Consider the following 26,839-nt stretch of genomic DNA (forward strand, 5'->3'; position numbering starts at 1 on the left):
AGTACAGAAACCAGATCAACCCCATTGGATAAGGTGCAAACACATTCATAGGGGTCAGATATTTCCATATTAAATAACTGTGAATATACAAGTGAGAAGATTCCATCTACTGGAAAACTGAATAAAATCAGGGCACTGTCATCACGAATTAAATTTAGCTACTCTAAGTCAATACTCTTGGGGGAAAAAATGACTAAAAATCCCGAGAGCTATTCATTACACATTAAAGATGTTAGAAACCTGTGTCATAAAGTATTCAGGGCTTTTGATGTATGTTACCTGACTTATTTGCTTAACTGTCATTTCCCTAATGTAAATAAAACCTCTGATAGTTTAACATTCTATTAATGCATATATTGTTCCCTAGACTTTAGTGTAAGATTTTTGTTATGCTATCCTAGACAAGAAATGATCTTTTTAATTATTGGCCTGGTAAATTAGTACATGGCTTCTTCCACAAGGGCAACAGCTAAATTCTTATATCTTTTTTCTTAGATCTTTTTGGTAAAAAGTCTATGGTAGCTGAATGCAGGGAATTTTAAGTTAACAAGTCAGTGGCTTTCAACATGTGGTCCTGAGAAAGGCCGCAATGCTTTACCTGGGAACACTTCAAGGTCCTGCTCAGATCAACGGATCTAGAAGTTGTGCAGAGGAAGGCTACAATCTCCATTTTAACAAGTCACGTGATGCTGAACCTTCCACATCCTTCCTTTCAGTCATTCTGAGATGTACAATTGACTTGTATCTCTCCTTGCCCTACGGTGCAGTAAAATGATAGAAAAAGTTTCTTTCCTGAACTATATTTTGGTACCCACTACTTCTGTCTCCACATCTCCTTCACCTCTCCATTTGGATTGTGATGTAGACCACAGCTGGAGATCCAGGCAACTAAGTACATTTAGGTTTCCTACACAAGCATGGGAAATACACCAACTAGAAACCAGACTTCAATATGGTTTGTCTAGCACATTGTACTGCACTGCTTCCACAGTGACAGAGCAATGACATTAGCAACCTTTAAGTTTAGCAAACAGCGCAAGAGTATGGAGCCAAGTGGTGCTGAATTTGTAGCAGAACCACAAGCTGTTATATTTAAGAGCAAATGGCACAGCCACTTCCTAAATGAATGACATTTCATCACCCCGAAATCTCAGGTTTTATGTGCTGGCCACGGAAGTTCAGGCATTTATTTTACTGTTAAGTTATGTCTCTAAGTCATTTAATAGCATTAGAATGAAAAGATATGGTCAGATTTATGAGGCCACGAAGGAAAAGCCAGTGAGCACTTCATCTCACAATGAGAATCTAATTATTGGTTCGCAACACAGCATTTATTAGTTTTTTTCCCCTCACTTCAGACTATGCTGCAAATCAGCATCTAATAGTCTCCAGTTTTAAAAGGCCATTTGCATGTAAAGTAGCTATTTTATCTATTTGTGACAGTTCATAGGTAAAAAGAATTCTATTTTAGCATAGTACTAGTCATACAAGCTTAAAATATTTTTTTAAATAAAACTATTTCCACAAGAGCCAAGATAATACTGTAGATTCAGAGCAACGTAATTAGGAAACATTTATAAAAGGAGATGTAACTTCCATTGATAATATATTTAGATACAAATATACAATGTATAATAACAAAATCAAGATCACGAGCATCTCCTTAAATATTATGTCCCATGCTGGGGACCTTCCAAGTCATTCCTTTCAGTCATGCTGAGATGTACAGCTCACTTGTCCCTCATTGCCCTATGGTGCTGCACAGTTATAGAAAAAAATTCTCTTGCCTTGAATTGTATTGGGTACCCACTACTCCTTTCTCAACAGCACCTCTGTGTCCCTTTAGGTGACTGTCATGTTCATGTTTCTTTGTAATCAATTTACTCTATAACAACAGAACAAAACATCCCAACTTCACAAGTGGGACAAAGACCTTAGTAGACAATGTAGAGAAGAAAGAGGAACAGCAAATAAGTGAAAAGATGCTCTCCAAATTACCGGAAGGATGGAAACAACACCTAAGATACTGATTTAGAGTCCCCTCAATCTACAGCAGTGACCACACTGACTATCTTGCTAACAACTGGTATTCTTTGATATTGGGCCTCTAAATGGTACAGCTACTTTGGGAGGTAGTTTGGTAATGTCTTAAAGAACTAAACACCATTTTAGCATAAAATCTTGGCTCCATCCTCTTTGGCATTTACCTACAGGAGCTGAAAATTTATATCCGCCAAAATCCTCACACACAAATGTTTATAGCCATATTTTTATGACATACAGAGTATTTACACATCATGTTTGAAGATTTAGATCTGAAATACAAACTGATTTGTATATATCAAATTAGATAAACACATATAAATCTTCTTTATATATAACATTAAACACTCTCAGACAGACAGACAGATCCAAAATAACTCTCAGGAGCTGCCAATGACCCTGTTCCTTCTTGTTCGACATAAAGTATTCACATTTTGACATTTACTGTCATCATTTCTTTAGAGCTTGGCCAACTAATTCTACTATATTATTAGATATTGTCACACCCCCAAAACTTGTCTTAAGTCTCTTTATTTATCCCTTTCTTTTTCTTAAAGTTTGTTTGGACAATAGTCATGTGAATTCCAGGACACACAAGCTGTGTTTTACTGGTTGCATATACATAGTGGAATCTGACAGACCAAAGGCTGATCTAGAGGCATCTTGGAGGTAAATTCTCTTGAGACATCAGTAGCTATTCATCAAGGATTATAAAAAAGAGTGAATTATTTCCATGGTTTACTTTCACTAATGAATGGGAATAATTTGCTATTTGGTTACCAGGGGCATAGTTGATAGAGGAAAGAAAAAAATGACTCACTACTCTTACTAACCTGTTTTCAGGATAACAAGTTGCTTCTCAATTACCTTCATTTTTCAATATTATTTCAATTCAACTTAAACAGACATAATGAGTTTTATCTGTTACATGTCTAAATTTTTAAGGATAGTCAAAATCCTTATCTTTGGTCTCTTCCCATTGACTTTTGAGTCTTGTGACACTACTCTTCGGTGACTGCTCAGTTACCTGCCTTGTTGAATTCTTTTACACCCATTTTATACATTTCCAGTTTCTGATATTACTCTATGAAGTGCTTGTTAGTTTTACAAGCAAATTCAAGCTAGGACCTTCATATTAGAGAATCCTTATATCCTTAGTTCATCTTTTTTTTTTCTCATTAGGATTTTTTGAAACACAAGCACACATGCATATGTATGCACATTTGTACAAATTTAGATAGAGTACCTAATGTATTCATAACAAAAATTTCACTAAAATTCAGGATTATGTTTAAAATTATTAATACTTCTATCATCTAATTCAGCCATTAAAAGTGTCTATCTTGGGGAGGGCCTAGGCCTTGACCCAAATGATATGACCGACTTTGAAGACCCCCCCCCCCGTGAAAGGCTTCACCCTCCCTGGGGAGCAGAAAGGGGATTAGTGGGGGGCAGGGGAGGAGGGGAGGGAGAGGGAACTGGGATTGACATGTAAAACAAGCTTGTTTCTAATTTAAGTAAAAACAATAAAAATAAAAAGTCTGTATCTTGGTGGATTTAGGATTTTCACAGTAGATTAATTCACCAAGATCAGTTTAGGAGAAGAATCATCATATTTATAAGCACCCACTCCTTAGGGACACTCAACCTTCCAACCTATACAATCACTCATGTATAAACTCAGTAACACACACACACACACACACACACACACACACACACACACACACACACACACACAAAACCTTGCACACATTGGCCGTTAAGCATATTCTCTAGTAGAAACAGCTGAAAGACTCCTAGAAAGAAGACTCTTTATATGTTTGTAATAGTCTGCCTGTGCCTTCTGTACCAAAAAAGTCATTTTCACTGGGTATAAAATTCCCGGTATGTCATTCTCTTCACAGCTTCAAGAATTTCTTTAAATTGGCCATTAAAATGGGAGATGCATCTATAATGGGATGCAATCTGCACTGATAATTCTGGTCAGAAAGGAGTCAAGGCTGTAGCAATTTCATCAGTAAACAATCAGCATATGTCCCTGACTACTGTTGTATCAATAACAGTTCACCATTTTTATCCTTTGGGTGCTTATTTTCTTTAAAATCTCCATTCTGTCAACTAGTCAGGTTGTAGTCCAGAAGACATAAGCTGTTAACTTTCCAGTGTCTTTTTCATTTCCAAGTGTACTTATATTTGTATTTCCTAGGCATTCCCTGATGAGAAACAGAGTTTAACCAGAAAGACATTACGTTTACAGCAACAAAGTAGGTTATGAAGTTTTAAGTATAGTAATAATATTTCTTCCACCATGTCCTCTATAACATCATAACAACTTAAAAATCAGTGGATCACAGTTCTAGAAAGTCAGATTTATGATGATAAATAAAAAGTGAAAACGATCTTCCTATGAATAAAGGGTTTGCTTAGGATAACACAGTGAGTCAGCGAGAAACCTGATATCTAGACCTAGAGGCAATGCCTGTCCCACTCATGAGCTATTCTTCAGCTCATTAGGTGCCTTTTCCCATATAATGACTACTTTAAGAAGCTCTCTAATTACAAATGGCTTATCTATAGGCAAAACTTGGGTAATTTCCTTTAGAAATACAATTAGAAGTTGAAAGAGCTTTAGATCATTACTTAAATGTCTACTTCACTTATAAATTCTCAAGTGGTTAATATCCCATAGCAGTCATGGGACCCACAGTAAAAGAGGGCTGTTGACTTTTAAAAGTCACATTGATAGATTCCCTAAAACACATTTAAATATTTCAAAAATAATAAAAAAATTTCCAAGTCTTTTTATGTATAGCCAGGCACTACCAATTCATATTGCAGTCTTACAGTTATAAATTTGCTTTGCATATACAGAATAAAATCTTACAGGCTTGACAAAAAATACTCTTTCTAATTACTCTGGGTTTCCATCGTGAAGGGAATCCAGGTTTTGATGTGTGAAGCCTCACTGGTTTCTGGTAGCCTGTGTCCTCCTCTTTTGCAGGCACCTCCTTTATCTCTCAGGCCAGGCTTCCTTTTCTCGCTGGCTTATTACTGAACAGCTTTTCTCCCATTGCCTTCTTCCTCAAGCAAGCATGCATTACTTTGGAAGTTTCTTAAAGGAACATTTCCTGCTTGTAGCAAAGGAAAAAGGCTCACCATTATGTCTCCCCTAACACTCCCCTTTCAATTTTAATATTCTTCAGGGAAAACAAAGTCACAGATGGTGCCAGATGCCTCCGTATCCCCCAAACCCTCTATTGTAGCACTGAATACCAACTTTGCCATTATTGGAGCCTGAATACCTTTAGAGAATAATTTTGCTCTTTCAACTTTTATGCAGATAAAGGAAAATACAGAGTCTTCAATGCCACACTAAGAATATCAAATGTATTATGTATATTGTTATATCTGGTGTTGGCATGTGCGTGTATGTGTATGCATGTGTAAAGAGAGTCATGTGACTATAAGCCTCCTTTGTCATTTCAAGTTGCTTTTGTTAAATGAAAAGTCTAAGTAATTGGATCTGAGATTGGTCAAGAACTTATGGTCAATCTGTTTACTTGAGTTTCTTATCCATTTTCATATGAACCGAGGATACTATCAACAGTCACTCAACATTGCTATAGGTAAATAACCTTCTGCAACAGAAACTGTCAACTGTCCATAAAGAAGAAAATTCAATTATCATTAATTAAAGTCATTTTGTCAGAAAGGCTGGGGTGCTTTCAAGACTTTGTGGTTTATACCTAGTAGGAACAGTTTTAAAAAGTGGGATCTTAGAAGAGGTGAGGACAATAGAATGTTAAGACTGGAGTCAAAGTTCACAATTGAGTTTTTCCCCCTCTAAGTCTGTTGTGACTTCTACAATTCCTTGTTCGTTATGGATTCACTATGCAATTCAGATATAGGAAATAAAGATATAGGTGGAAGATCATTGAAACCTAGGGATAATATTGTTATAGTTTAGCATTGTTTCCTATGCATTTCTCTGTCCTCCACATCTGAACTCATACTATATGTGGAATTTTGTAGCTTGTTTTATTTATTACACTGATACTTGCCCATGCCATTAAGTAAAATGACAAGCATACCTTTTTAAGGGATGCTTAGTAGCCCATGACCTGCTTGTTTCTCCTTTTCTATTGAATATTTTGAAAGCTTTTTCTATTTGTGAGAGCACACACTCATTAACTGCTGTGGCTATATCCCGAAATGTTGAATAACTGAACCGAAGTAAATACTTTTACCAAGGATGTTTTTATGTACTCTGTAGTTTAGAGCAGTGGTTCTCAACCTTCTCGTGCTGCACTTTTTTAATACAGTGCCTCATGTTGTGGTGACTCCCAACCATAAAATTATGTTTGGTGCTACTTCATAACTGAAATGTTGCTACTGTATGAATCATAATGTAAATATATGTGTTTCCCATGATCTTAGGTGACCTCTGTGAAAGGGTCATTCCATCCCAAGGGGCGTCACTTACAGGTTGATTAACACTGGTTTAGAATACTGTAGCAAATTCTTTTTCTACCAGACATGACTGAGAGTAAGTTTTTGCTTTGCTCTTGCTGAACTTGGTGACTACCACAGTTTATTTTTTAATTTGTCATTTTAAGTAACATGTCTTATGCTTTGAAAGTACACAATATTATTTTTTGTTAATTTGGTACGAATGAAGAGTAGGAGGGATGGCAGGCTTAGGTATTGAAGTTTTATTTTAACTATCTGTAAAGTAGGTAGGTAACTGTGGATGTTGAATCTGTCTGGGAGGGCAGCAAGGGACAGATTAATTAAACAGTGGGAAGTGGAACAAGAGAGGTGGACAGAGCCGAAGAGTTTGGGACTGCCCACTCATCCCAGTGCTAACCAACCTCCATCAGCTGAGAAATCCTAGCCTGGGATGCACCTCTGTGAAAACCTTTAGCTGTTCGAAATCACAGCATCTAATTAGTTTACCCACAGGGACAATGACTTGAAACTTCTCTTTTGAGGACAATAACAGCATCCAAAGAACCCACTGCATTAACTGTTTATTGTTCATCTTTAAGATGAGCAGACTTTTTTGGCAGCTCCTTTTATAAAATGATAATAAACATGAGCCTTCCTATCTCACTTTTTGTAAGCGAAAATAATATAAAAAGCAAATAGGTTGGTTACTGGACTCCAAATTTCTATTCACAGTCTGGAGAAATTTCTTAAAGTGCTGTCAGTATATGGTAGATTTATAAGCTATTTCTAATGCTTTCTGGAATTGTCTAATTACATAAAAGCATAGCACCTGCATTGTATTTATGTCTATTGATAAAGGCAAACTATTTTATCTTCATTTGAAATGCAAAGGTACTACTTTTCCTCCCTCATAGTCTTTTCTCAGAAAATATAACCCAAACATTGAGATAATTCTACTGTGTATATGTCCATATTGTTTAATGCTCACAATCACTTCTGTTTGCAATATGCCTGATTTATAAGAAGAGGCTGAATATATACATTAATTTTCACAGTGCAGATATAAATTTTATTGACATTTTGAATTGTACTTGATCCTAATTTAGAGTAGAAAGGCAGCTGCAAAGCTGATATCACATTTACATATAGAAAACACATTTACATATTGACATCACAAGTAAATACTGTAAGCTTTTGCTATTTGTACTTATTGGACAATGAAAGAACTTTACCCTATTGGTAAAGGGGATTGAAGGGTAAAAACCCTGAGAAAATGAGAATGTTCACAGATTGCTGAAAAATTCAAGGAGTTCTCTGTCTCTGTGCTTTGAAACAGGCTTACGTATGGTGAACAAATAATTTCACATTCAACTTAAAAGTATGTTATTAACTCTTAAGTGCTTTGACTATAAGATGATTAGTTTTCATAACATTCTTTGCAGATTGGAAAGTGGATTTTATTGGCTTTAGATTTCTGCTGTCTTACTTTATAAGGCTTAGATGTTGAGCAGTGAACATGGGTAAGTAAAGAAAACTGTGACACCAGCCACAGTTAACATTGATTTTAGCAATAATATGTGCTTAGGTCCATGAGCTTTAGATCAAGATCTAATCCCAGGTTATTGACTTGTTAATATGGATATGAAAAGAGTATCAGAGTATCTACAACACAGAGGTTATATAATTCTCCAGTATTAATATTGTAAACCAAGTGTATGTGCACACAGAGAGACAGAAACACAGACAGACATGCACACACACTCACTAACACATAGACAAGCTTTCTCACAAGCACACAAGCTCACACACAGCTAATGCCCAATATATAGTCTTCCACCATTATGACTTTCTCCTGTTTTTCATTCCATATTTGAAAAAGCCAATTTTAAATTCAGAACTCTGTGTGGACCTCTGTTTAGAAAGTGATTTCCCCCAAATCTCCCAAGGCCAGCTCCATGTCATCCAGACTGTGACTCCAATTTTACTTAAGGTTGTAGATTCTCCATGTCCCCGATTCACTGCTCATTGCTGTTCACCACATAATTCAGACACATCTGTGTCTGAAGTTATCATGTGAATATTTTAAAATTATATATTCTGTCATAAAAAATGTCAGGAAAACTCTTAGGCATATACCGCTCCCATACAACAAGGACGTCTGTTCCACTATATTCATAGAAACATTATTTGCAATAGCCAGAACCTGGAAGCAACCTAGATGCCCCACAACTGAAGAGTGGATAGAGAAAATGTATACATTCATCAGAAAAAAATTGAATCTTGAAATTTTCAGGCAAATTGACAGGACTAGAAGAAACCATCTTGAGTGAGGTAACCCAGTCACAAAAAGACGAACATGATATGTACTCACTCATATATGGATTTTAGACATGGATCATGGGAGTGCCAGCCTAGAATCCCACTGCCAGAGACTCTGGGAAACAGAACCTTCATCCAATGACTGATGGAAGCAGAGGCAGACACCCACAGCTAAACACTGAGCTGAACTCCTGGAATCCAGTGACAGAGAAGGAGGATTGCTGAGCAAAGGGGTCAATACTGGGCTGGTTTAACCCACAGAAACAGTTGACCTGAACAAGGGGGAGCTCTTGGATCCCAGAATGATGGCTGTGAGGCCAGCATGGGACTGATCCAGACCCCCTGAATGTGGGTGTCAGTGACGAGGTCTAGGCAATCTATGGGGCCTTGGGTAGTAGATCATTATTTATCCCTGGCATACAAATGGACTTTGGGTGCCCATCCCACAATGAGAGATGGTCTCTCAGTCTGGGCACTTGGGGGAGGGCCTAGGCCCTGCCTTGAATGAAATGACAGACTACAGAGATCCCCCATGGAGGGCCTCACCCTCCCTGGGGAACAGAGTAGGTATTGGGTGAGGGGCTGGGGGCCTGTTGAGGGGGCGGGGGAGGAGGCGAGGGAGAGGGAACTGGGATTCACAGATGAAGCAAGCTTGCTTCTAATTTAAATAAAAAACAAAACAAAAACAAAATGTCAGAAAAGCAAGAGCTCTGCCTAATTTGATCATTGCTGAATCCTCCAGAATCAAGGACAAAGGCTGGAATACAATAAATGTTCAACACATGTTTGCTAAATAATGAGTCAAAAAGCATAATTAGGCTAATCACAGGGTCTGACCAGATAACCAATCACAATCAATTCTTAAGCTTCAACTTTGAGTTTTTGTTATATCTAATCAGAATCTGAAATAGAAACAAGCCAGCACAGGCATTGGAATTGCTGTGTGAGGTGACTGGTAACCCTGAGCTGACTAACACAGTGTGCTGTCTGCCTACCTGGATGAAGTGCATGAGATGAAACTATGGAGATGAAGTTGTTTATTTTTTATTTTTGCCTCGCAGACCTGAGCACATGCTGTACTCCTGGGCTACACTTTCAGGTCCTAACGAGATTACTATTTAATAACTGTCATGCCAAGTAGAAACCAAATATTAAAACTTGGAAGCTAGCAGCAGATTATAAATGAGAAAGAAATTGCAGCCACGGCTCTAACAAGGGCATTCACCATTCTGGCAAAATAAGCAAGCAAATCCATCAACCTGAATAATGCTTAGACAACCAATGAGACAGTCTCTTCTGCGTGTCCTCTCTAGTGAATAGCAAGAAACAAAAAACAAGTACATTGAGAGCAAGGAGCTGTAGAAAATTTGCATGCTCTCCTACACTTGCTTGTCCATTAGAGCTCTTGGCGGGACCCTAGAGTTAGTCACTAGCTACGCTATTTCAAAAGAATGGGTACTTCAAGTTAAGATAGCCATAACTTCTTATGCTTCAAACTAAACATTCCTCTCCACACTTATGTTTACTTCAGTATCAATGCAAATTAATTTTCAGCTAAATTCTAAGACCAGAACTGTTTGGCTTACTCTGATATAGCAGCGAACCTCTCAGAGAAACATATCACAATGCAGCAGACATGGATTCACTTAATAAGATGATTAACCCGAAAGTCTGCAGATGATCCATATTCTGAAATGTTTTAAAGCTAATTAAAAACATACAAACTAGGCCTGTGACATAAAATTTTAAGGCATTTTGCAAACAAAAAATTTAGAAGGCTTACTTTAGAAGGAACCTAATTCTCAAATCATGGAAATTTTAACCAAAACAAAATTTTGTAGATACTTTTATAAATTAGGTAAGCCTTGATTTGTAAAAACATAACCAGAACAAATTGGCATCACTACCACAATTTATAGAATCACTCATGTATGTAAAATTCCAGGAGTAACAATTTGAAACAAAGACCCCGTAGATCAGCATACTTGTATTAAATCCAGCTCATTAGCAGATATGCATTTTGTCTGCCTTCTTCTGCCAATTCTAATCATATGTACTAACTTTTTAAGTTAGTACAAATGCTTGACCAACAACCTTTTATGTTGTTTCATTCTGCATGAATATTTTTTCTGCGTTTGTTTCAGTGGCGACTTTGACAATATATATTTCCAACAGAGTCCTGAATTTTTATATAAACAACATTTATAGCTGAGAAATTTCAGTCTACTAGAATTTGGTAGATGTATATTATATAGTAGTTATATGTATTTGGTAATATACGATATAAAATATTTTTCAATTAAATGTGTTTCATAATCAGGCACTCAGACAGATTGTAATAGAAATCTCCCTTGAATCAATGATCTCATGATTTTGTCATGGGTTCTGAATTAATCAAACTGTCCTGCTTTTTAAATTTCTTTGAATCCATACATCCTACCTTATAAGCTAGACATCTACACCTCCAGTCACCTGAAATGACTCCAATCCTCCTACTGCTTCAGGCCAGGTAAGTAGTCCATTTTCCACAACCACTCAGCTTGCCTTATCCCCACTATTCTCCACTTGTCTTATTCTTCATAGTCTGTAATTGTGATAAACTTTTTCAATACCTTAAAATCCATCCAAAACTCAACTGAAATTGCCTTCTCCATGCTTGGGTCTGAAGTGCAGAACAGTGCCTGAGAGAGAATTAATGGTTACTACTCTAGCTAGCACCCAGAAACACCTCTAAGGCTCAGTCACCCTTCGATAGTAGAGCAATGTCACCTCACATATGCCCATCTCCAATGTCCATCTTCTCCCCCACAAGTCTCAGATGATAGCTTTGCCCTGCAATTCTTTGAACAGTTAAGAGGGCCCTCACAGTGATAATTCCATAATAATTTTACCACTAAATCTACACCGGCATTAAAGTCTGTGTTCTTCTCCACTTTTTAAAAATTTTTTTATACTGTAGAGGAAGAAGGTCTCTTTACCTAGACCTCCTGTCTTTTGGAGCCCACATTCCCCATCTGCTTAAAGACCCTGAGCTAAACTTCATGTCCCTGCACCTTCTCTTCAGTTGAATCAGATTGGATTCTATTTGACTGCTCCCTCAAAAAGACCCTCAGAATACAGTAGTAGGTTCTCCTCCAGTCACCTATATTTCATCCCCTCCTCCCAAGGCACAGGGGCAACTATGGAAGGATGGGCAATTACCGAAGTCCTCCGCCATTTTCTCCTGCCCCTTTTAAATTTTCAATACTTTCATATTGCCATGTCATGGTATCCATCTAATAGATACAACGTCAGAGATGAAGAATATACAAGGTTACTTCTGGAAGTAAATTCTGTTAAAAACGTAAGAACAATAATGCACTTCTAGGAACACATATCAATATGATTTAGGCAAAAAATAAATGAGATGACTTGAAATATTGGCTTCAACAGTCACTATGAATTGTATAGTCATTTAAACAGAACTGAGATGTAAAATTCAACTACAGTTATACTGAAATTCCCTTACAGGGTACATCAGAAAAAAACATTGTCAGCTTTACTATTTAATATCTGAAAGGCTGATGGAGAACCTACAGAGTCAAAGGTCCTACTTGAATAATTTTGTAAGAACAGGCTAGAAGAATAGTCTTTCACTTGACAATTTATTAGCATGCCATTCCCATGCCAAACCATGACTTTCTACTCTTACTTGTTTGATGCTCTTGTATGGACGTCTCCTCTAGGTCACTGTCTTCAGTTTAGGAATCATTTACATTGTCTCTCTGAAATAAGAGCAATCTTTCCTCCTATTTGACAGAAGGGACTCCTGCTTTTGCCTAAGTCATCTTGTGAATGCCACTCAATGCTTCACCTAGATTTGCTAAGAATGACTGTATTTCAACCCTTTGAATTACACTGACCATGTGACTTATTTGCTCTGGCCAGTGAGCTTACAGTCTGTGTGGTGGTTTGAAAGAAAATGGTCCCTAAAGGGAGTGGCACTATTAGAAGGTGTGGCCTTGTTCGAGGAAGTGTGTTACTATGGGGGCGGGCTTTGAGATCTCTTTTGCTCAAGCTTCCTTCAATGTGATAGCCAGTTGACTTTCTGTTGCCTGTAAGAAGTAGCTGTCTCAGCTCCAGAACCCATGTCTGTCATGCTGCACATCATGATGACAATGGACTGAACCTCTGGAACTGTAAGCAACCCATGGCAATTAAATGTTTCCTTTATAAACGTTGCTGTTGTCATGGTGGCTCTTCATAGCAATAAAAACCCTCACTAAGACAATCTGTCTTTCAGATGGAAGGATTCAAAGCCAATGGGATTCTTTCTTATCAGACTGCCACAATGCAGGTAGATTGTGAGGAAGATACTGAACCATCATGAGGGTGCACTCTCACCAGTTTAAATCTGAAGTTCCATGTGCAAGGAACTGTGCTGACTAAAGAATCAAAGACACTTCATCAAGACCAGACTCATTCCCTTTCCTTGATGTGTCAAGTACATACTTGGCAGTTTGATGAAAGGCTGGGCCAACTTCTGTTATTTCCAGATTAGTATAAATAAGTTTTACAGGGGGATTACTAATAAACTGGATGCAGAATGCTTCACAGATTGCTGAGGCAAAATGCCCACATTGATAAACTTCTAAGGTTTTCAAAAGTAATCATAAATACAGGAGTGAGGTTTATACAGTGTGAAACACAACAAAACTACAGTAAGAAATATGTATGATTTCTGTAACTTAGGGCGAGAAAAGGTAGTAATTTCATTTTGACTGAAATGCATGTAATTTCAGAGTCAATTCTATACACTGGCATGTCTCTTTGAAAGTACAAATTAAACTTACCAGTTATAATGGGATATTCTATGTATGACAGCTATAACTCATCAGCCATGAAAATTTAATTACAAATATTAGCAAAGTGACTATTCTCTAACATGTTTTGTTAAACTAAACCTTTCTATATGAAAATATTAGCTATTTTTAGAAAATTTCAGTAATGAATGTCAAACACTAAGCTAATAAAGTATATAACCAATCTAAATATCTACCAAATCATAAGGCTAAACACATTAGTACAGAATAACAAAGAAAGAGCTTTATTTGATAAATGGGATTAAAATAGTTCCTTTCCAAGAAATTAACATCAATGTGGTATTCAATGGTTTAGAAAATTTTGTCTGGATCGGGTAGTTCCCTTAGATTGAAGAAAACGTGTGGGATCCCTTTCACATTTATTCTTTATCATTTTCTCCTAGGCTTGTAATTTCAGAAAATGCCCCAACAATGTCATTCAATTTAAAACGTCCACAATAAGTGACCTAGTATATTTAATAGTGATTTAATTTAGATAGAGTCTCTAGCTCACTAGTTTTCAAACACATTTTTTTCAGAGAATCAGCATACATAGGACAGATAAAAAGGGAGATGGAGGCTGGGGCTGGAGGGATGGGGAGGGCAGCTTGACTGAATGTGGAGGTGGGTGGCGCCACAGTAGCTTACAAGGTAATGGTTTTCTAAACCTTTGAAGGGTTTAGAAAGATCCTTTCACAGGGGTTGCCAAAGAGCACTGGAAAACACAAATATTTACATTACAATCCATAACAGTAGCAAAAATTATAAATTAACAACAAAACAATTTTATGGTAGTGGTCACAACTGAGGAACTGTATTAAAGGGTCTCAGCATTAGGAAGGCTGGGAACCACTGCTATGAGGGAACTAGTGGTCATGCTTATTTCCAGTCACTTTATTTTATTGTTTCCTTCTCACCTATCCAAGACTTCTAGGCCTTATTTGTGTTATCAAGACACAAATTTTACTACAAGAGTCACTGAAAATTATGTCTGTTGACATTTTAACAAGTAAAGGCTATAGGAAAGCTAATGAGGAGTTCAGCAAATGACTTCTTACTAAATGCTTTTCAGTACCAGGCAGAGAGTACTACAAAAAGACATACAGCGGAAACTTAAACTTCATTTTCAAATTATATTCATGGTCTTGGGAAAGGTAGTGTGTTGGTTAGCTTTTGTCAGCTGGATATGAACCTAGAAACACCTGGGGGGGGGAAGAATTGTTTCTATCAGATTGGCCCATGGGAATATTAGTAGGCCATTTGCTTGACTGGTAATTGTTCTAAGATGGGCTAAATCACATCATTGCTTTAGTGTAGAAGTGATGAGCTGTCGGAAAAGATGCTGAAATGTTCAGGCCCCTCAGTTCAGATGGACCCCTTTCAGAAGTTACATCTTGGCTTATTGTCCCATCATGACCAAACTCAAGCAAACCTGTTTATTTATGGGTGTGTTCAAGTTTTCCAGCTCGGGATTCTAAAGTTGTATATTTTCATTAAAGCAGAAAGGCCTCACTGGCATTTTGGACTCAGAGCCAAGTCTGACACAGGGATTGACACTCAAAGACAGTCTTCTGGAGACAGATGTGATTTCTCCCACCCCAGTGACAGTTTCATCTGAAGTTGGAACATTCTACCCTGTAGGGAAACACTTAAACTGAAAGATAAACAACTCAAAATAGCTTCAGGAAATCCATGAAACTGAGGAGACTCACTAGGGCCCTCCCTCGCAGAGTGAGTGGCAAATGCCTTTAATCCCAGCACTCTGGAGACAGAGGCGATCAGATCTCTGTTAACTTGAGCCCAGCCTGGTCTACAGAGCAAGTACCAGGAAGCCTCCAAAGATATCCAGAAAACCCTATGTGTGGGAGTGTGGGGGATGGGGTCAGTTGTGGGGTGTGTATGGAATACTCTCAAACAAACCCAGATGTAAAGAAGATTCTGAGACCAGACCAACTGCTGGCAAGAATCAGAAACCAGCTGAGTTGCCTGGAGGAGGTTTAGATCAACTGAGACAACTGGAAAAGACACTGTCCAACCTGTTGAGGTCCCTGCAGGCTGTGCAGTGTGCTCTAGGTTCCCAGCTTTGGGAGCTGTTCTGGGGATGATGCAACTGTCTTTGAGTCATTTCTGATGCTATAAATAATCTGTCACCCATTTTCCTGTAACTCCAGTAAAACTCATTGCTCCACCAAGCTGGACTTTGGTCTGTTGTGGGTTCCCTTCCTATCTGGGGTGAATAAACGATGTCTCCCAAAGAAAAGTTTTGTCACACAATACCCTCATCACGACTGTTCCTTGAGTGCATCTGCCTTTGCCTCATCCAGTCACTGTCCTGCCCAAACAGCATCATCACGGTGAGCCTGGGTAGGGATGCCTCTAAAATATACCTGTGAAACCTTCCTCTTGAAGGGAACACTGAAACTGGCACTTCTAACTTCCTGTCTCCCAGGAGGCAAACATTTGGTTTTTACTGCTCTGTACTCTTTCCAGGAAACTATCTCAGTTACAATGTGGATATTAAGAGACGGAGAGGAAACTTCCATCATTTCATTTAAAATCTATGCTCTTATTTTTCATGATGTTGCCTTTTTTCCTGGTAGATTTTTCTAATTCTGAAATACTTATAGAACCACATATATATATATTTTTTTTTCTTAGTATAAATATGTAAAGCTATATATTGCTATAAAATTGTCTACAAAATTTAATGTGGTACTTAATTTCTGTATTATAGATTCATGCCCTGTTCTAGTTGTCATTAAGGCTGCTATTTTAAAAATTCCAAATGGTTTTCTCATCTTAAAAGTGTGCAGATTACTAATTTTAGGGTTGTGGCACAATGTTTGCATTACTAAAACATTTTTACTGTACTATATGATAAATACTGTAAAATTTGATGAACTAGTATTTTTTATATGTTATATCACTGTGTCAATCCTAACTTTTGATTATATTCCATAAACACTGATTGTTCATTGCATTTCATTTTCATCTAAGGGGTTTATAATCAGCTCTTTTATAGTTATGCCTTTTGTTGACATTGAAACCTTTGTTAGATTTGTTCTTATATGTATGAGTGTTTGGCCTGCATGTATACATGTATGTGTACTGGGTATGTGCCTCGTATCCATGGAAGTCAGAAGAGGGCACTGAACCCCCTGGAACTAAAGATATAGATGGTTAGGATCTACCATGTGGGTGCCAAGAACTGAATTTGCATCCTCTGCAAGAACAAGTGCTCTCAACTAATGAGCCATCTCACCAGCCCCTTTGTCACTATTTATGCATTGAAATTACATTTTTAGAGATCATAGTTAAGATACCTTTCATATATTAGAGAGAAGGATAAATTTGAGCCCAATTTTTGAATAGTGCTTGTGAGTGAGCCACAAGTGGATCCAATTATATTATTAGATTTTGTTTGCTTATATGATCGTTCTTTGTTTTATGGAAAGTTTAGAATATATATGCTTAAAATTATACACGGGTTATGTTATGTTATGTTATCAAACCTTAGATTCAAAAACATGACAACCAAATTGCTGTAAAATCTCTTTTCTTTTTTGCTCTGGTCGCTAGGAAACCTGCAGATACATTTCTGTCCAACGCTTAGATGATTAACAAGTTGGCAGAATCTGGGCTAATCCTATCTGCAGCTATCATATACCCTGACTTTCCACAGCTCTGCTTGATCATGTACATTTTCTGTAAGTCATTTTCATTACTTGCAGAATGATGCAGGAGACAGACGGGAGTCATCTCTTGCAAGCAGATTGTGACAGACTGAGTGTGAAATAAAGCAACATCAACATATCCTAATTTTCTAAGGGATTTCTAAATAATTTTGTGATTATCCACCACTAAAATACATTTCCAAGCCAATTTCCAACCCTCCAATTTGCAAATGTCTGAATCTTATCAAGCCAGAAGAGGCCCCAACAACCAAGTACAATCTCAGTCTTTCTGCTCAGGTTCTCAATCTCCCCCTCCATCCATGCTTCCCCCATCCTTGGTGGTCATAAGACTTGGAGGTATAAGCTGTTCCTCCTACTCAGTGAGTCTGAAACTTTTTGTACTGGTGTTTTACCATGGTGGGTAGGTTTTAGGGGACTTTTGTTGCCGTCAAAATAAAGAACACCCTCTGATTCTTCAATTCTGGACCAAATACTCTCCACCTTCCTTTTCCCATGGAAGTTTCGCCCTCCATCCCATCATGGAAGGATAGTCCTCCTTCCCATCAATTTGGTATCCAGGAGACTGGCTATGCTTTTCTAGTTTAGACTCACTACCAGACTGTTTCCTTCAGCATAAAATGCCTCTAAATGTGATCCCTTAAAGAGCAATGTAGCTTTTAAATCAGATAGGTGTTCTGGTAAGCTAATAGTTTCCCTGGCCATGTCCTTTCTCAGGTTTAATCACCTTAGTAGATTTAAGTCTTACTTAAATATCTGTTCCTCTTCTAACAGTCACCTAATTTCTGTTCAGCAATTATCTACACTCTGTTATAGTTTGCCATTGTAGGGTTCCACCAAACCAGTGAAGGTTTCTACCACAACCCTTTCATCATGTCAGGTCTTCTTTTTTTCTTTTCTTTGTTTTTTTTTGGCTTTTTATTCCTCCAGAGACTTTGTATTTTGAGCAAAGTAAGACAAGAATAGAAGAAATGGTCTGTTTCCTAATTCGTGCTGTCTTAGAGGGTAGTCAAGCTATAGAAATCCTCTATGGCAGTGTTTCTCAAACTTCCTAATGCTGTTACCTTCTAACACTGATCCTCATGTTGTGCTGACCCCAACCATAAAATTATTTCTGTTGCTACTTCATAACTGTAATGTTACTACTGTTATAAATCACAATGTAATTATCTGTGTTTCCTAATGGCCTTAGGTGACTTCTGTCAAAGGGTCATTCTGCCCTTAAGGGGACACAACCCACAGACTGAGAATCACTGTTCTATGGAAACCAGAGACTTTTTATCTAGATTCTCTTGCTTTCTCTCTGAGAAAGCACCAGTTCGGCCTTGTCTTATTAAAATTCACTTCTGGTACAATATAGTTATTGGAACATTCTATCTATCAAATATGAGATGGTATATTTAAAAAGCCTGGGGCTGGAGAGATGGCTCAAAAGTTAAGAGTATGCGCTTCTCTGGCAGGAGACTTGAGTTTAGTTCCCAACACCCACATGGTGGTTCACAAGTCCAGTTCCAGAGAATCTGATGCCCTCCTCTGGCCTCTGTGGGTAGCAGATATGTATATGGTACACGAATATGCATATAGGTAAACATACACCTAAAAACACATTATTATTGTATAACTGTGTACATGAGCATGCCACAAGGTATGTAAAGGTCAGAGATAACTTTGAGGCATCATTTTCTCCTTCTACCTTTATGCGGGACCAAAGATTGAACTGAGGTCATTAGGCTGTTGTGGTAAGTTCCTCTGTGCACTAAGCCATCTCACCTGCCATAACATGTAATATGCATAGCCACCCTTTTCTACATGTAGACACTCATTTTGATATGCTTTTCTCAAATTTACTTTATTCATCTGTGTTTGTAAATTTCCCATATCATTTTTGCTTGGCATCAGTTCCAAAAAAATTGTTCCTGGAGATGATTCCACTTTAGTGTTAGCAGAAGTTACGTTTATAAAATGGAAGCTTATATTTAATTAAATGTATAAAATAAAAGGGAAAAGAAAAATTAGGATATTTCTATACATTGAAATTTCAAAAAATAGAATGTAGTTTTTAGTACACATAAAATTATAGATTTACCCTAGCACCTCAAAGATTCTGGTGAATGCATCCTAAATGCTTGTATATTTACTGCCACTGTGGAGAATAGTAGAGAGCAATGCACAGTTCCTTTATTCTTACAAAGATCATTCTCCTATTTACTATTAATCTTATCTTTACTTATCTGTGTATAATTATTGTGGTTGTTGGAATTCCTTATACAGACTCCGAAAAATGTTGAGTGTTGACTTAACATCATGACAAGCTATCTTCATGTCTGAAAGTGTCTATAACCAGTTTATTGAAGGTGCTTCCTCAGCTCACGCAGCGGTAGCCTAGAGTTCCCCAGCACCCACACTTCCTGTTTCATGTTTCTAATGAAACCACTACTTCCGTGGAGTGCAGTGCCAACTAGAGCTGCTGCTTCCCTAATTTCACAACATAAATCTCAGAATTATTTTTTGTTGATGTCAGTGTAGGGTTACATATATCTATCTGATGGTGATCTGTAAATTTCAAAATATTCCCAACCCTCAGTGATGAAATCAGAACCCTAAATTATGGCTGCTCAGAAACTCTTCAATGACATAATTTATGTGGATGGATTTTTCTAGGCAATTCTAGGGAATTCCTTGATCTACATGTGCATGTAGAGAACTTTAGAGGTATATGAAACTGAGCAATGAATAATTTACCCATGTTGGTGATATTTCTTTGTAACAACTATATGTTTTCATCTTGAAACAAAGTCAAATAACTAACTTGGGGTAAAATAATGATTCCTGGTCACATTCTTGGTAGGCAAGTCTCCTGAGTGCATTGGAGAAACAAAAAGCAAGTGTCAGGTGACAAGGTAATTAGGAGGAAGAGGAAGGGGAGGGGTCTGTTCAGCCAACTTAGTACTAACTACTTCTCATATGGCAACCACATTTTGGAGATTAATTATGTTGTGAAAGATTATTACCATATTAATCAAAACAGCAATACTGGAAGTGACCTAAATCTCAGTATTTATAGAACACTCAAGAAAAAAAATATGTTAATATGTCTTCTCACTATTAAAGGTAGCCAAGTATAGCATGAAAAACACCCTTGACCTACAGGCTCCTGCCATGCTACATCCATATGTAGCTTGGGTCCCACACCCAGTGCCCAGCCAAGTCTGGCTACCCCTGTCTGTGCTGCAACCAAGCTCTAGGCTTCTGCCAGGATCCCAATGCCTCCTTCTGACCACAGGCTCCTGTCACACCATAGCCAACCTCTCCAACCCAGAAACTGCATATACTTATCCAGGCCTAACCCTGTGAATCTACCTGATCCTGTCATCCCCAAACTATCCTCAAACCCCAAATATACCTCTACACTCACACATCATACACCAGCCCAGTCCCCTCAACTTACTCTGTCCATATCAGACACAGAGCTAATAAAATGAACCCACATGTACAAATCTCATTGCAAAAATACAAATGACATGAAAGATAAAAGCAGTATCTCCCTATAAAATCCAGAAGTCCTGTAGACAGTTTCACCAAATGAGAATCATGTAAACAAACTTAGGACATAGAATTTAAAAGAACAATTATAAACTTCATCAAAGAATTCAAGGTGCTTATAGAAGACACAAAGAAACAAGTCATTGAAATAAAGGAGAAAGAACTTACTTAAGGAGAATACATACCTAAGTGAGACTCAAATACATATAAACATAAGTTTGATGTAAACACAAAAGACAAACCAGTACTTGAAATGGAATTCTATAAAGAGAAACACTGAAGGGCATTCAAATTGAAATGAAGTTGGAAATGAAAAACCCAATAATTCAACTAGAAAACTCAAAGGAAATTCTTTTAAGTAGGTTGAATCAAGCAGAAGATAAAGTAGAGGATTTAGACCAAATAAGCAAGGAATATAAGAAAAATAAATAAAAATGGAGGCAAAATATATAGGAAATGTGGGATACCATTAAAAGACCAAACCTTCAAGTTATAGAATCGATGAGGGAGAATAATCTCAAGTCAATGGCACAGACTACATCTTCAGCAATATCACAGAAGATAACGTCTCCAAACTAAGGAAAGTCACATGCATACAGATATAAGAAGCATAAACAGAACTTCAAATACAGAAGACCAGAAAAGAATATCTCTACTGGGTATTATTGTTAAAAACCTACACAGAATGAACAGGAAGTATCAAAAGCTTCTGCAAGTCAACAAACAAACAAACAAGCAAGCAAGCAAACAAGAAAACCAAACACAACCAAGTCACAGGTAAAGGAACACCATTAATATAACAGCCGATTTCTCAGTGGAAACTCTGAAAGGCAAGAGCCTGCAGTACTGCTTATAAGTCCTAAAAACCAGGATGACTAACCTAGAGTAACTTACTCAGCAAAAGGAAAAAGAAAATCCTTCCAGATATTTTGTTTGTTTGTGTGTGCGTGCATGAGTGCATGCGTGCGTGCATGTGTGTGTGTGTGTGTGTGTGTGTGTGTGTGTGTGTGTGTGTGTCCATCCTACAAATCAAACCTCTAAAGTTAATGCAGGAATCAATATTTTGGGCTGAAGAGAGAAATGAGCATAGTGAAGAGGCTATGAAAAGAAATATGAAACCACAAGTACTAAAACACAAAGTACCACTAAGAACATAAACAATAATACCAGAAATCAACAACATGATGACAACAATTAACACACACATTTCAATAATAACTTTAAATATTTATGGCATTAGTTCTTCCATTCAAGGGATACAGGTGGGCTGAATGGTTAAAAAAATCCATCTATCTGTTGTCTACAAGAAACACACTTTAGCTTTGAAGGTAAGCACTGCCTTACAGTGAGAGGATGGACACAAGTACTCCCATCAAATAGTACCAGGAAACAAACAGGCATCACTATCCTAATAGCTGACAAAATAGATGTCAAACTAAACCAGCAAGATCAAGACTTCATCCTAGTCAAAGGAATAGTTACCCAAGAAGACATTATAAGCATACATGCATCAAACTCTGTATACCCAATTTCATTAAAAAAAAGTCTACTGGGTTGAAAGACACAGATGAACATGAATCCATTAAAAGTGATTTTAATAGTCCACTTTATGAAATAGGTCATCTGGATAAAACATAAACAGAGAAACATCAGAATTAATGGACACCATACATCCATGAAACTTAACAGCTATCTACAGAACATTTCACTCGAACATACATTCTGCTCAGTAGCATACTGGGAATTTCTGTAAAATAGACCACATTCTGGGACACAAAACAAATCTGTATACATTTAAAAAGACTGATGACTTCATGTATCCTATCTGACCACAACTAGATCAAACTTAAAATTGACAGCAGACAACTTTCTAGTATAAAACTTAAAATTGACAGCAGACAACTTTCTAGTAAACACCCAAACTCACATGGATTAAGCAGCTCATTACCAAATGCTGAATGGGTCAAAGAAGAAATCAAGAAAAAGTTTCCTGGCACTAACTGAAAATGAAATACAACATAAACCCTCTGAGACACACTGAAAAGCAGGTTTACAAGGGGAATTTTATAGGTCGCAGTACTTATATTAAAAAATCAGAAAGATTACAAATAAATAATTTGATGTTGTAACTAAACAAATTGGAAAAACCAAAAAAAAAAAAAACCAATAATCTGAAACCCAACTGGCAGCAAGAAATAATAAAAATCAGAGCAGAAATTAATGAAAGAGAAGTAAAAACAGTTTTAAGAATCAATAAATCTAAGAACTTGTTCTTTGAGAAGATAAGGAAGATTAATAGATCCTTTACACAATGAACCAAAAGAAAAAAAGGGGTCCAAAATTAACAGAATCAGGAATGAACAGGGAAACAGACACCAAAGAATTTCAGAATATTATAAGGGAATAAAAATAGAAGAAAGAAAGAATGAATGAACAAACTCTACTATTAAACTGGAAAATTTAAAAGAAATGGATGAATTTCTAGATCAAACCAAACCTCCAAAATTAAACCAAGAAGAAGTCAACCAACTAAGCTGACCCATAATAAATGAGGAGCTCGAAACAGTAATAAAATTCATCCTAACTAAATAAAGTCCAGGACCAGATGGACTCACATCATAATTCTACCACACCTAAAAATAAATACTGCAGCCAATCATCCTTAAACAACTAAACACACACACACACACACAAACACACACACACACACACACACACACACACAGAGCAGTTACAAGTTCCTTCTATGAAGCCAGTACTATTCTGATACTAAAACCAGATAAACATAATGAAAAAGGAAACCATAAGTCAATATCCCATCTGAACATAAATAAATAACTGCTTAATAAAACACTTGCAAACAGAAAGAATAGACACACATCAAAAATATTCCATACCCATTTCTACATTGGCTTTATCCCTGAAATGCAGGAATGGTTCAACATAAACAAGTTAATAAATGTAATAAACCACATAAGAGGATTTTATTTAAAAATACATGACAATTTCAATAGAAATAGCTTATATGTAGAAGGAAGATAATATCCGACATGCCTTCATGATAAAAGTCCTAGAAAATTAGGGCTAGAAAGAACATACCTCAACCACAATAAAAAGCTATATATGAGAAACCTAAGACCCAATATCATCTTAAATGGAGAAAACATGAGACAATCATTCATTCTAAAGTCAGGAATGAGACAGGGATGTCTACTAGGATACTCCTTTTCAATATTGTGCTTGAAGAACTAGACAAGAGAGTGAAATTAAAGGGACACAAATAGGGAAACAAGTCATGCTATCCCCTATTTGCAGATGGCATGATATTGCAGATAAGAGATCTCCCCATCCCTCCCCATCCCACCTTCTCCTTCCCCCTCCCACCCCTCCTGCCCTCTTCCACCCCTCTAAAAAAACTCAACAGAAAATTACTAAAAACAATAAACAAATTCAACAATGTGGCAGGATACAGAATTACCTTGCACAAATCATCATGCCTTTTCTGTACATGAACAACAAATATTCCCCAAGAGGTGGAATGCAAGTTTCTATTGAAGATAACACACATTTCAGACACATGGCCCAGAGCCCCTGAGCTAGAATTGATTCGAAAGACTCAAGCTTCTGAGGATTAGTTTTCCTGGCACCAGAAGTCTCCAAGCAAGCTTCCAAAGGAGGGAAGCAACCTAGAGTCCTACCCAGCTGCTATACCTATGAATCATTAACAATGACCAACATGGCCAAATAACCCCAAGGGTGCAGTAGTGGTTTACATACCTTGGCAGTAACCATAGTTCTCTAACTGGACTTAAAGACCCACTCATCAAGATGGAAATCATGCCTAATACTGGAATCCTAGTCAACTACCCAGAGCTAGTGAAGTCTTGGATCTTGGAAGAGAACATACAACTGTCACTACACTAAACCAGAATCATCCCTAACAACATTCTAAATATATGCTCTTATACATACAGATAAATAAATGTAACCCTCACTCCTCATCAAAGGAACTTCTCTTTGCAGCAGAGGAAGACCATTCCAGAAAACCACAGTCTATCAAAATGGAGAGTTGTGGAGCCAGTCCAAATGATACATCTACAAAACAACTCCTGTACCCAAAGGCTCAAGGTCTATGCAGAAGTGGGGGCATGAAGACTGTAAGAGCCAGAAGAACAGGGTTTGCTGTGATATTATGTTTCTTAGAGAGGACAGAAGCTACACCCACAAGTCTAAATCAACCTGCATTCTTAAACATGAGCTACACAAGGACCACACTAGTAGACATTGTAATGTAGATAGGGAAAAGCTAAACCCTACCCAGGCAACTGAGAAATGCTGAGAGTGGAAGAAATGGTCTTCTACAGGAATGAATACACCAACTGGATATTCGATGGTTATCAAATGGTGGGCCTAAAATATATACATACAAGTAACATTGTACAATCTGAACAGGTTATATTTATGTATATGTGTATATTTAGTAATTACACACACATATGTATGTACATAGTGACAATGAAAACAGAGGTCATGAATTTCTAAGAGAACAAGCAGGAATATAATGGAGAATTCAGAGTGAGGAAAGGGAATGGGAGATGACACAATTATTTTATAATTTCAAAAAATGAAAAAAATTAAATAAAAATTTTACAAGGCCACAAAAGACATCATATGTGGACATGTCATTTAGATAAGTACATACAGATATATCAAATATTCATAGAAAAAGAAATACACATACAGAACCTTGCAACAGTAAATGAAACTAAAAATCTCATGAAAAAGGACACATTTTTGGAAGAAATATACATTCATTCCTTTCTGCATTCCCCGTAACTCCATCAAACTCATAGTTAAAAGGGAGTAGTCTTTGCTTTTTTTTCCACATTGTGACAACTACATGTAAATTCTCAAACCATGAGAAGATCTGGGCTTGGGATGCTTAGAGACCTGTTCACTAGAGAAACATCCATTTAATCCCTGCTTCTTAAAGACAGAGTCGCTCCGGCCTGGGGATGCTAAGCTGGACTGTAGAGATGATAGGAGAGGGGGAAAATCTGGGGAAAGTGAGGAAGAGAATAACACAGCACAGGGCTTTGTTCCCCAGATGCTTAGGGCCGGATGACACAGGGGAACATGGGGGCCATCTACATACTTAAAAAAAGATATGGAGGAATAAAATCCAAAGGGGGGGGGCAGAAGAATGCGGTCGCTATGAGTAGCAAAACACCTTGGAGACAGGAGCAAAGTCAAGCAGCCTGTCTCATTAAACATTTATTACCCTGCTTAAATCTGTTTGAAGCACAGAAATACATGAAATACTACACAGGCTAGGATCTGCTCTTCCCCCAGCCAGAATGCTGAGGCTAACGTAAATCTGATTGGCATGCAGTTGAAATATGTGACTGTTTTTCCTTGATGTCAGCTTTTAACATTGTCAGTATTACAGGTGAGTCCATTCCCAAAAGTCTTGGTGGACGCTTCCCGTAATTCACAAAGTTATCCAAATGCTTTCAAGCAAATAGCAACAGTGCCCTTTATGAGCATGATACAAAAGTCTTTAATCTACCAAAAAAAAAAAAAAAGAAATTAGAACTCTCTGCTTTACCCCAAGCAGCAGAGAATTCATTAACCCTTGACTCAGGAAGTGAACAAAGCCTTTCTCACTGGCCTGCAGGACAGTGTGCTGGCAAGCTCGGAGCTGCAGTCCCTCAATTTCACAAGTGCTGTCATTTTCATATCTTATTTGTCATGCTTTCTTCGCTCAAAAAAGGTTTTACTAAGTTTACATACTAACATTAAAATAAATTTCATGACAAAAACTCATCCATCGGCCTGCCATTACTCTAAATATCTTTAAAATGTCTGCAGACATGTGGAATTTGTACTCCTAATCATAGCATATATAGTGGAATGGAACCACACTTTTTTAAAGTCTGAACTTAACCT

General features: G+C 37.4%; 1 protein-coding gene across 1 annotated transcript in view; it reads right to left on the reverse strand.

Moving 5' to 3' along the window:
* Positions 1-26,839, reverse strand: part of Man1a1 (mannosidase alpha class 1A member 1) — a 173,281-nt gene that overhangs the window by 83,556 nt on the left and 62,886 nt on the right. The gene's annotated exons all lie outside the window — the stretch shown is intronic.

The sequence above is a fragment of the Mesocricetus auratus genome, unplaced genomic scaffold (assembly GCF_017639785.1).
Source record: "Mesocricetus auratus isolate SY011 unplaced genomic scaffold, BCM_Maur_2.0 Super-Scaffold_100018, whole genome shotgun sequence".
NCBI lineage: Eukaryota > Metazoa > Chordata > Mammalia > Rodentia > Cricetidae > Mesocricetus > Mesocricetus auratus.